This window comes from Lycorma delicatula, chromosome 3, assembly GCF_047948215.1.
Source record: "Lycorma delicatula isolate Av1 chromosome 3, ASM4794821v1, whole genome shotgun sequence".
Taxonomy (NCBI): Eukaryota; Metazoa; Arthropoda; class Insecta; order Hemiptera; family Fulgoridae; genus Lycorma; species Lycorma delicatula.
This window is the reverse complement of record NC_134457.1, coordinates 13,787,265-13,800,179: the sequence shown is the minus strand read 5'-3', so window position 1 is coordinate 13,800,179 and position 12,915 is coordinate 13,787,265. Positions and strand designations below refer to the sequence as shown.

The 12,915-nt window shown below is 28.4% G+C and overlaps 1 long non-coding RNA gene across 1 annotated transcript; it reads right to left on the bottom strand.

Annotated features, from left to right (window-relative positions):
* Positions 1 to 284: 284 nt before the first annotated feature.
* On the bottom strand, positions 285 to 9,169 carry LOC142321393 (uncharacterized). The gene is made up of 3 exons (XR_012755614.1): positions 9,034 to 9,169; positions 7,151 to 7,341; positions 285 to 476 (listed from the first exon to the last, which is right to left on the bottom strand). It is a non-coding gene; the product is annotated as an uncharacterized LOC142321393 (long non-coding RNA).
* Between the last annotated feature and the right edge of the window lie 3,746 nt (positions 9,170 to 12,915).

The following is a 12,915-nucleotide window of genomic DNA, read 5'->3' as shown; positions in this document are numbered from 1 at the left end:
CTGCACAAACTGGTTATTGGAAATAAATAAGGTAAGTATAAATAATCTAATTACTGTTTTTAGGTGGTTTATATTTCATATAATGTTAAATTTTATATATATATATATATATATATATATATAATGTAAAATAAATGAAATAAAAATTAAATTATTGTCATGGCAGTCATCTTTCACTTAGATACCCCCAAACATTTAATTATAATAAAAATGAATTTTATCTACATTTACAGATAGAGAGCAGGTTTTGATTGATGAAACAAAGCGATATCTTCATTTAACTATTATTTTAATAGAAAATATACTGTGTAAAAATTTAGAAGTGGTTTCACAAGTTTATTCTTTTTTGACAATGAAAATTTAATGAAACCATGCTTGCACCTCTTTGTCAAAATTTGTTGAATAACTTATAAAGTAGATGGCACATAAATATTTCATGAATTTTAAATACCAGAGCAATCAAAGCAAGTGGAAACCTATATAAAATTGTAAAAAAATAATAAGAAAATAAATGATGCATTTCATTTTATAAAAATATTAAGTATGATTTTAAAAAAATAATATAAAAATTAGTAAAAGTATCGGGTGGTATATAGATATCCTGTATCTATTTTTGTTACCATTCAACATTATTCTTAGCTGAAAATTTTAGCTCGGCCAAGTAGGTTCATATAACACACATTCCTGGATGCGATATAGATTTGTTACCATCTACATCAGTGAACCTTAATTCAGAATAGTGTTTTTGCATCTATTCTTGGTAAAGCGCTCTGATCTTGTACGAGAGGAATCCTTGCTGCCTTAAAAGGGGCTTAGAATATTTTTGAGAGAGTTGTCTTGTTTAGCAATCTTCTGTGGATTATTCCTTTGTAACCTTCTAACTTTCACTTTTTTCCTTTATTTTCTTCCACCTTGATTTATTAAAAGGGTGTTTTTCAATGATTTCTCAATGGATATCTAACGATGCGGGGTCTGTAAAAAATTCAATGTTCTTTGTATCTATCTAGTCTGGAGGAGGGTATAGCTTTTCTTGTGTACCTATCTAGCTAGCAATTCTATTTCTGTAAAAAAATGTCTATATACATACTTCTACCTCAGGTTAAATATTTAAGGAGTAAAAATGGACCACCTAATCATTCCTAATAAATATTTTTGTTAGAAAAAGTTCAATGCTATCATATATGAAATGAATTTAATAATTAAAACAAAGCTCTATTAATTCACAACCGCTAATTGAATTTGTCTTATTTTCTTTTGTTTCAGGTAACTCAACGGTTCATTTAATATTCTAAGGGAGAGCTGCCATGTTAAGTGGCCCTCCTTACATTGTGGTACTCCCTTTTATTGTAGGATAATTTTCTACTATAGGTATTTTGTTATTATTTTCTACTTTTGTTGTTATTGTTTAATATTATAAATTTTCATGTTAAAAATAAGTTGTGTAGTTTTTAAGGTGACAGTATAATATTCTTATAAAATCGCGGTAAGTGCCTAGTCCCAGTAGGGTCCCCTGATAGGAACTTTCCTTTAGGGAATTTTTTATGTTTATTTTTGTGTGTTTCTATTTCAGGTTCAACATAAATTTTACATTAAAATTACTTAGATAAGCAATGTAAATTAAGTTTTATGAAAATAGATTTAGATTTTGTATATGCTGTGTATTTTTTTTCAGGTACAATGTAGATATTATTTTATTATTAGTTAGTTAAGTCGCGTCCGCGATCCCAATGCCTAGTCCCAGTAGGGTCCCCTGATAGGAACTTTCCTGTAGGGAATTTTTTATATCTACTTTTGTGTATGTTTTTGTTTCAGGTTCAACGTAAATTTTACATTAAAATTACTTAGATAAGCAATGTAAATTAAGTTTTATGAAAATAGATTTAAATTTTGTATATGCTGTGTATTTTTTTCAGGTACAATGTAGATATTATTTTATTATTAGTTAGTTAAGTCGCGTCCGCGATCCCTATCCCTAATAGGGTCCTCCTCCCTAAGGGGGAGGTTTTTTAGTCGGTGAGAGCCCGACACTACCGTCTGTTGCGGGCGCAGACGGTGGCTGATACAGCTTTTTCCTCCTCCTACGGAAAACAAAAAAAAAAAAAAAAAAAAAAAAATTAACAGTTTATATTACGTGCATTACTAATCTTTTTGCCAAGTGATTTTGAGTTGTAGGTGCTTTACCAGGAGTACTTTTAAATTCATGGAAGCTGTAACAAAAAAAAAAATTGTTACTGATTTTCAAATGTAATATTGAAAGCAGAAAATGATTATGGAAGATAAAGAAAATTTTAGTTAAAGTGACTATCAACTGCAGTTTCAAATATGGATTGAATAAAAAGTAAGTACTGTAAATGTCTAAAACATATTTTTTTTAAAATGCAGCAAAATAAAAAAAAAAAATCTAGAATTGGCATGGTGATTTTAACAAATATTGTGTGCTGAATTCAAAACTTACAAAATTTTGTGTAATACATTGCATTTTTAGTTACATACGAATTATTTACCAATAAATGCGTAATCAGTGTCACACCAATATTTCAAAAAGTTATTATTTTTGTGTATTCATTTATAATTTGTGTAAATCAGCTAAGTTTTTGTTATTCAAATACAGATGAATTGAAATATATTCAATACAGTTTTTAAATGATTAAATCATTGGAACTAAATTTTTAAAATAAGTTGGCAATTGTTTTCTTGCTTGTGCGATGTTTTATCAGTTTCTCTAAATAAAAACCAACAACAGTCATCAATCATTCTAGCATCCCATCTTCCTTGGAAGTGATGCTGACAGAAACGGTCTCCCTGCTCATCACTGACAGCACAAATTTTCAGGATAAAGTCTAGATGAGACTGTAGGAAATGAATTTTTAATGACATCCTACATACTAAATATTTGTAGTTTTTAAACAGTTTATTAACCATAAACATAGTTTTCATCTTTTCTGTTACCTAAAAACACCAACTATGTCTCTGAAGGACTTCCTGTTATTTATCATGCATTAGCTTGTCGTTTCCTGTTGAACCGTTCTGAGCACGATATAAAAATAACATGAGGCACCCAGATTTTATGTTGATCCCTGAGTGCGCAATCAAAATTAACAGGCAGTTTTCATCGATTCATAAATAACTATTTCTTTGAGATTTATGCATACATTTACCTTTAATGTAACAATAACTGTCTGGATGATTTGAGTATCCACAAACTTTTATAGAGGCCATGCAGCAAATAAAAATGAGAAAAAAATCTCTTCAGTATTATAAAGAATTTATGAAAATATAGCAAAACACTAACAACTGTGTGAACACAACACACAGTACAGACAATTGAAGCTAGACTGAATAAAATTTTAAGCTCTGTAATGGCAACAACAGATGTCTGTATGATATCATACATGTCTACTTTTATGATACAATGTATATATTCTTTATTTATTTTTTCTTTATTAAGCATGTGTGCATACTGTTTAAAAGTAAAAATACAGAAACTATTCTGAATTGTGATGAGTAGTTGATCAAAATGAATTTATTACCAAAAAAACATTACAAATTTATGATTTATGTAAAACCTTAACATAGTAACACAATTTCAATGGCATATTGGAGATCAGCACCCAAATTACAGTATGGAAAGTTGTGTAACATGTTAGATACAAATTTTGCATAGACAGTGTTATTTCAACATCTGACAATATGTTTAAATTGAAACAATGTTTTATTTAAATTTTAAATATTTAATTATTTAAAACAAATAATTTTAATTAACTATTTTACATCTGCAATGATATTACATTATAAGAATTAATTACATTTTTAGTAAGTAGAAGCAAAGTATATAATGCACTAACACCAATCAGCTATGCATAATCTAATTGCATATTCATTCACTTCATTCGATTTAATGCTGGTAAACGAGTACTCGATGAAACACATGATGTTACTGTTCCCAACTGTGAGGTACATTTCGCGAATCATTTTCTGTGACCTAGCAGAAGTTGTAACTTCGGTTATTGAATTAAATAATCTGTCATAATCACAATGTAGTGATGAATATAAAGCGCAAAAGAGATAAGAGGTACAATTGCTTTCTATTTTATTAAGAATAATGATTTTGCATATGCGACCAGTCCCAGTGGTGAATGGAGTGAAGGGGTTCCTTGTAGAGCTGAAAGATTTCCTGCGTTTTAGTGGGCTTGGCCTACTCTGTGTAGAAGATGACTGGCAATTGTTTCAGCCCTCACTTTCCTTACTAAGCCCGGCATGAAATGCTGTTTTCTTGAGAATGCCAATGCCATTTTGTGGGACATGCATCTCGTATCTTGTCGCATTAAATCTTTTGTTCATAGCAAATGACATATAAATATGATTATAATTATTTTATTGAATTATTTTTTTCTAAGTACAATTTCTTCCTAAGTAACTAGAAATAAAAAAAATTATCATAACAGCTGCGGTTCCTCTATCATGTTTTAAAATAAATATCTAAATATCAATCAGGTTTAAGGTAATTCTTGATTACAAATTATTTTTCAGCTGTTCTTCTGCAATGTTAGGACAAATTAATAAAAACTGCCAAGTTTTACTTTAGTAAAAATATAAAACTATCGTGAAAAGTCAATTCTCCAAAACGTACAGACAAATATGGAATGTACATGAATTTTGGTAAGAAAAAAAACAATGTCTAAATATTTTATTATTTAGATCACTATATCTTATAAACATATCTGCACTACACTTTTCCCTAAAAACGCTCCACTCTCTGGCATTTGTTGCACCACAACACCAACTTTTGTAGAAATGATTTTAGAAAACCACCACCCATTTCTGAACCCCTTGTTAGTTTCATTATATTGATTAACAGACAAATCTTTATCTTAATAAAGAGATGGTATTCAAGCAGTGTCTAAACAGGAGTAACAATAAAAATCTCCAACTTGAACAGACAACTAAAGCTTTTGAGTGGCATTTTGCATAACGTTATGCATTTTCATTCAGAAGAATAATCGCCATTGAGAGCAGTCTGCATGATTTGATTTGTCCAAACTACTTCAATTCATAATAAGATTCTGATATCGCTGCAGTCTCAAGTTCCATGAATTCTGCTAGTAGACTCTTTTGTTCTCAAAATATTGTGACAATCATTTTTCAGTTCAATAATATCATTTGAATCTGTCATCATGACTACATCACTCATAATAACATGAGATTACAATCTACAGATTTGAGTAGTTTCACTGTTTGCTTGCTCACAAAAAATGAATTGCAAAACGCATCTCACAGTTGGAAACAGCAATATCATCATGTCTTTCATCAATTGCTCCTTTACCAGCACTAAACAGAATGAAGAAGTGGTTGAACAAGTTATTACATAATAAATTCCTGATCTGTGACTTCTGTGTTATACAAGTCATGCAAGATACAAGTGATACCATATAAAGTTGATTTCTTTACATTTATTAAGACACAATATAACCATTCAATGTGAATTAGAGTAAAAGGACCAATTTCAGGGCTGAATATCAGCTATAGTTTAGTTAGCTTCGTGCTGATATGCAATAATTTTGAGGCAAAGGCATCAGAAAAACAATTAAATATCCATTTTCCTCAGCAAGCCTAACTCGTGATGTTGAGTTTTTATTAAGACTGGCTCTGCATTTTTTTTTTGGGAATAGATATGTGTCATGTCAGGTTATCTGTTGAATTGTGACACCTTCAGAGACATAAATATTAATTATTATTATTATTGAGAATTAGACTTCTTGAGTCGATTGGAACCCCTTTTCCTCATATAGATTCCATGAATATCAATTACATCTTTGAACTTCGTCTTTGATAAAATTCTGGATTTATCTCTTGTACTGAGGCAACTTTCTTAATGTCCCCTTTATTTGTCATAATTTAATAATAACTAAACTGGTAAGTTTTCTTTTTCAGCAATGTCAGGAGTACTGATATGGAGGACTTTTATCCGAGAATTTAATCAGAAATAGAATCCTAATTTTCATTAAATTAGATTGGAGAGGAAACTGTAAATCGGTGAGTTTTTAATTTAATTATTATAACATATAAAATGTGCAACACAATAAGTAAAAACCATTAGAAAATTAATGTAGAAAAGTGGTGACATCAACATACATTTAAGTGTCCAGTAGCTGTTAGAGAGGGAAGACAGTTGTAACAAAAGATTAGAAGGGCTTTAAGAAAAAAAAATTCCATAGGTTTTTAAGTTCAGAGAAAATACTTAAAAGGATTACGAAAACCTGGGATTAACTCATCACTTCTTGATTCTACAAATTTTTATTTATTTTATTATATTTGAAGGCTTAGCTCTATATCATAGTTTATAAATGTAATTAAATTACATTATATCAAAAATTATTTGTCTTGAAGATCATTACAATATTAGTAATGAAGCGATTAATTTGGATAACATCGAAAGTTCCAAGTTAACTTTTAGATTACTTCATATAAGAAATGCAGCATATCCTGGTGGGTTTCAATGTATCTACCAAAGAGAGAAACGATCTACTTAATTTTAAAGGGAAATTTTTTTACGTTTTTTGGGATAAGAGTGACATTTACACTTTTACTGTTGGGAAATTTTATTTATAATCACCGATATTCTTCAGCAGAATTTACAAAATTTGCTGTAATATTATAAGTTTCAAACGATATAAAAATCACTTATTAAATAAGTGTTAAGAGAATCAAGCTCATCAAATGAAAACACCTTTAAATCATTAATTCACTTTCAGGCATGATTTTTATTTGTAACTTACCTGTAAATTATGGTAGAAAATAATCTACTTTGTTATCCACTAAAAATTCTATACCTGCATTTGCATGTAGAATCTACCGTAACTTAGTTTAAAATTATATTTTAATAAATGATGTCATTTGTCATTATAAAATTTTTAACAGTTAAGCCCAAAAATATAATTTTAATAGAACATATGAGATGAAGAGGTAATAATGATTTGAAAATTAACATAATCATCACAGTTTACTTATTAACTAAAAAACCAAACTTTTGGTATTTTGTAATATTGTTCAGGACAGGTACAGTGGTGAATAGATTTGTTATCACACCATAATTTCTAAAAAAAATGAACCTTCCAGTTGTTGTTGATGTAACCTACCATTGACAACCTACCTGTCAGTTCCAATCTATTCTCGGCAGTCGTATAAAATACACTTTCATGATTTATTACACCTTCAAATCTAACATTTTTCTCTGAGATCATTCTGTTATTATGTAGCATTACTTTGTTCTTAGTAGTATATTACATTCTTAAATTTACAAATATTTTATTTTTCATTTTACCTTCAAATAACTTTTGTGAACTAAAAGAAAACAAAAACAAAAAAAAAATGGGGATATGCTGGTTGTAACTTTTAAAATATTGTTACCATAAATTTATATGTAAATTACAATACAATACTATTGCAAACAATAATTCCATTTTACAATTTAATTTAATCTTCACTGTAGTTATTCTCTCTTTTTAGAGCTTAATTTATTGTTAAATTTATTACAAACTGATAAATTAGTATTTGTCACAAATACTAATTTATCAGAAAATGTAATAACTATACAAAATATTATCAAGATACCTCAAAACTTACTGAGAAATAACTTTTAGAAAAACAAAAATGAGACAAATAATATAGATGGTAATATACATAGAACTTTTGATGGTAATAAATGAACTTTTATTCTGTTTTTCATATACTGAATCTATTCTTAAAGTATGTTCTGCATTACCTATCCAAATGCTACTTGATCAGAGTAAGATGTGTATATTACGTACTTAAAATATCATACTCAAATGCGTGATAACTAAAAGAAAGTGTATACTTATATTGCTATGTTTATTCTTGATAAATATTATTGTACAGTGTACTGACGGGGCAGCTTAACAGCAAGTGCACCATTACATTTATAAGGTAATCTAATTTTTATATTTCCATTAGCAGACATGTCTTAAAAGACGTTGTACACAAGTAGTAGAAATTTTATCATTTAATGATAAATTAAGAATACAAGAATACACATGTAAATTTAGGTCCTCGCTTCAAGATGTAGAGTGTGGAGCGCCTCAGGAAAAATTTTTTGCTTTGTTTATTGTTTATTAATGATCTGCCGAAAATTCTTGAGCCATTCATTACAACTCTTTTCACAGCTGTATCTCTATTTCTAAAGATAATTAATAAAAATGGATTGAATTTTTCACAATTGCAGCTTTAAAAAATTTTCACTGGATGGATTGTAACAATGTAACTTAAAATATGGATAAAACTGTCACATTGTGCTTCTTGGTTAAACATAACATTGCAGATTGTGTGGCCAGAATTCCCATTACATATATAGTAATTTTGTTGTCCACAAAGCAAAACCTTTGGGTTTTTTATTTGATAAATTCTTGTGGGATGATAAATATGATTTTGTTTACCAAAATGTAGTGAACAGTTTTACTCTGAAGCATCTTTATAAAACACTAAGCTTGTACTCATTATCAATTACTTTTATGCCTAAATATTTTCTCGTATAATGTGTAAAGTCAAATTTGTGGGCTTTTGAAAGACATAACACCTTTTAGAATAAAAAAAAAATTGCTTTCAGATCATTATTGAGGCATACTTTATGAAAAAGGAAACTGTATAATCAGTTATCCATCAGCTTATTTTACAATTAAAATATTTGGTTTTACAGAAACAATATTGTTCTGTTGATGAATTAAAAAAAAAAGACAATTACATGATTTATCTGCGTCCACTTCTACATGTACAGATATTAGTATATGCTCAATATGATTTTCAGTAGCGATTTCTTTACTGTTAATATTTTGTAGTAATATTTTATAATTAATTTACCTTAACGTCATTTCATGTATTTGATTAAATAATTAATACGAACTTTAAACACATCTATTTCGTTTTAAAAATTTTATAATTTGTTCTTATCAGAATAAAACATTTATTTATTTATAAAGCAGCAAGTTAGGTTAAATAATTTGTTATAAAAATCAACCTTACCAACAGTTTATATTATATCCCTAGCGTTTTGGGTCATTTGACCATCATCAGGAGATAGATTTTTTGTAATTAAAACTTTAAAATTAAAAACATAAACAAAAAATTACAAAATATTATTAACAAAACCATTCGTCAATGTAACTAGATAATCAAGTTAGGCAACTTGATAATTATTAATTTAAATAGAAAATCATCTTCAAATTTTATATGTCCCTTTATTAATTTATTGTTGTAAAAATATACGTAATTTTTTTTTTGAGATTGTTGGTTTTATAAAAATTGTTGGAAAATCTGATAAAATTATCATAAAGCCCGGATAAAATTATCCGGGCTGTAATTATGTTTATTTTATAAAATGTGTTTAGCATAATTGGATTTTTCGAAACAACCTTTCTTTATACTATTAATATGTTGTTTAGCTGTAATATAAAAAGAAGGGTTGGTCATAACAATATGTTGTTGACGGTAGTTTTCACGTTTTAAACTATACCAATCTTGTCTAAGATATTTATTTCATTATTTTAATAGAATCGCTATTGTGTATAAAATTTATGTTTTATAAAGTAATAGAACTTTTAATATATCTTCATATATTTTTTTTTTCTTTAAATTGAGATTATACCAACCGGGTTGGAAGTGATGAACGTGTCTTTGCAAATCAGCTGATTTCGTAGTCGCGAGTTACATCTTTCAAATCGTAATAATATGATTTGTTTACTCATTATTTCAGAAGTAATACCCTCGGTGATTCACGGAGACTACAGAAAAAAAATTACAAATTGAGATCACGTTATACAGATTATGTACATCGAAGTTTTTTCCGTGATTTTCATAACCTATTCTGCTTGTGAAATTAAAAAAATTAAAAATTTATTAAACAAGGCTAAAATGTTTCGTTGGTAAATAACGGTTAATGAAAGATTTCGCTCGGGTTTCAGCAATCCCGGTGAAAGAGGTCGTACTGAAAATTTATAGGACAATAATTAAGGGGCAGAATTAGTGATTTCTATGGGGTTTTTACCTTAAAAATAGACTAAAATAGCTACCAAAACAGTATCTGAAATAGGTTTTAAGAAATCTAGGATGAAAATCAATAATTTACAGTAAAAAACCCATTATTATGTTTGATCTACAATAACGTTGTTAAACGGGTAATAAACATGTAAAACCTTTAAATAAAACGAATAGAAAATGTAATTCTGAACATAATGGTGCAAGATAAGTCAAATAAAACAAAGAAAGTTTAGAAAAATTAGAATTCAATTTAGAAACAATACAGTAAGTCGTACCTACCAGTTTATAACAAATATTCAAAACTAAGCCCACCAGTTTCAAAACCTCCCTGCTGTACTGCTTTTGTAGCTCTTTATAGTACTTCAGGGCTATCCTTAAGTTTCTCAGCAGCATCCATAATGTAAACAATTAATTCCTCACGAGAATGTATTTTTGTTTTATATATGATATTTCTCATCTGTCCCTAGATGCAAAAATCTAAAGGTGTTATTACAAATGTTCTTGGTGCCCAGAAATGTGGACCTCCATGACTGATCCATTTCTCAGTGAAATGATTGATACATTATCCTTTAGGTTTATTTATTTTATTTTTTTTTTTAATGCAAGTGACTATTTATATATCTTTGCAGATTTCATCAAGACAAGAGGGAGTACAACACTTATAATTTAAGATCTGATCATATGATCAACGGGTTTAAGAATTAAGGAGCCAAATCTTTCAACAACATCCATTTAGTTATTTCATATGGCAGTCATAAACTACATAACTAAATTTTATGATGGCTGTATCATTATATTGATTGATATTACTGTGAAGTCAAGTAACAAACTTTTAAAAATTAAAAGCGTCAAGTACCATAAAACAATAAAAGTAAATGAATTACAGTCAAACTAAAAGAGAATGATTGAAGTTAAAGCAAAATTAAGTAGGAACAAGTTTACAAGTTATTACAAAAGTAGATTCTATAGAAAGCCAAACGAATAAATGTAAAAAATAGAAATAATAAAGTCAATAGAGTTAATATATTAGAAGGAACGTGGAAGACAAAAGATGCAGTGAATGGTATCAAGTTAAATACATTCAACAGAAACCGGCGAAGGAAGATCGATTGAAAGATACTGAGGTATAGGAATGACAATAATTAAAAGAAATGGATGTAACCAAAAATAAGGAAAATTTTAAAGAAAACAAAGCTGAAATGAAATAGTGAAAGTGCATACGATAGCGTTTAGGGTGGAAGAAACATAGCAAATGACTATACAGAGTGTAAAGTTATAGTGCTGGTAGAGAAAATGAACTGATTTTGAAAAATCAAAATTTGATTAAGCATAGAGAGTACAATTTCTTCCTAAGTAACTAGAAATAAAAAAAAAATTATCACAACAGCTCCGGTTCCTCTATCGTTTTTTAAAATAAATATTTAAATATCAATCAGGTTTAAGGTAATTCTTGATTGCAAATCAATGTTCAGCTGTTCTTCATGATTTTCTGGCACCATGACTATGTCACTCATAATATTAGTATAAACATGAGATTATAATCTACAGATTTTAGTTTAACTGTAAGTTAAACTAAAATTTTTGGAAATAGTTTTTTTGGAAATAGATATGTGTCATGTCAGGTTATCTGTTGAGTTATGACTCCTTCAGAGACATATAAATATTAATTATTATTATTATTATTATTATTATTATTGTTAATTAGACTTCTTGAGTCGATTGGAATCCCTTTTCCTCAAATAGATTTCAAGAATATCAATTACATCTTTGAGCATTCTCTTTGATAAAATTCTGGATTTATCTCTTAGACTGAGGCAATAACTTTCTAAATGTCCCGTTAAGAGAGTGATATCTGTCTGCTTATGAAACTTATTTCCCAGGCAAATTATTATATTAAAAGCACAACATACTAGACATGGCTATCTTGATGAATTAATTTACACTTCTTATACTTAATTCACCAAATTTCTTCATAACAAAAAGCATAAAGTTAAATTTTATAATTTTAAGGTGGATTGAATCTTGTGTTAACTAAATATAATTAAACAAAAAATTATACCAATACAACTTATAGACTGTTACTTATTTGTAATTTAATAATAACTAAATTGGTAAGTTTTTTTTTTTCAGCAATGTCAGATGGAGGACTTTTATCCCAGACTTTAATCATACATAGAATTGTCATTTTCATCAAATTAGATTGGAGAGGAAACAGTAATCGGTGAGTTTTCAATTAATTTAAAAAAAACATTAAAAATTTTATGTAGAAAAGCGGTAACATCAATGTACATTTAAGAATGTCCAGCAACTCTTACAGAGGGGAAGACATGTGTAAGGAAAGATTAGAAGGGCTCTAGCAAAAAGAAAAAAAAGTTTCATAATTTTTTAAGTTGAGAGAAAATATTTAAAAAAATTAGGAAAACTTGGGATTAACTCATCGATTCTTGATTCGATATTATAATATTTAAAGGCTTATGAATGTAATTAAATTCCATTGTATGAATAACAATTTGTCTTTATAATCAATACAATATTAGTATATTTTTTTTTGTCTTCAGTCATTTGACTGGTTTGATGCAGCTCTCCAAGATTCCTTATCTAGTTCTAGTCGTTTCATTTCAGTATACCCTCTACATCCTACATCCCTAACAATTTGTTTTACATATTCCAAACGTGGCCTGCCTACACAATTTTTTCCTTCTACCTGTCCTTCCAATATTAAAGCGACTATTCCAGGATGCCTTAGTATGTGGCCTATAAGTCTGTCTCTTCTTTTAACTATATTTTTCCAAATGCTTCTTTCTTCATCTATTTGCCGCAATACCTCTTCATTTGTCACTTTATCCACCCATCTGATTTTTAACACTC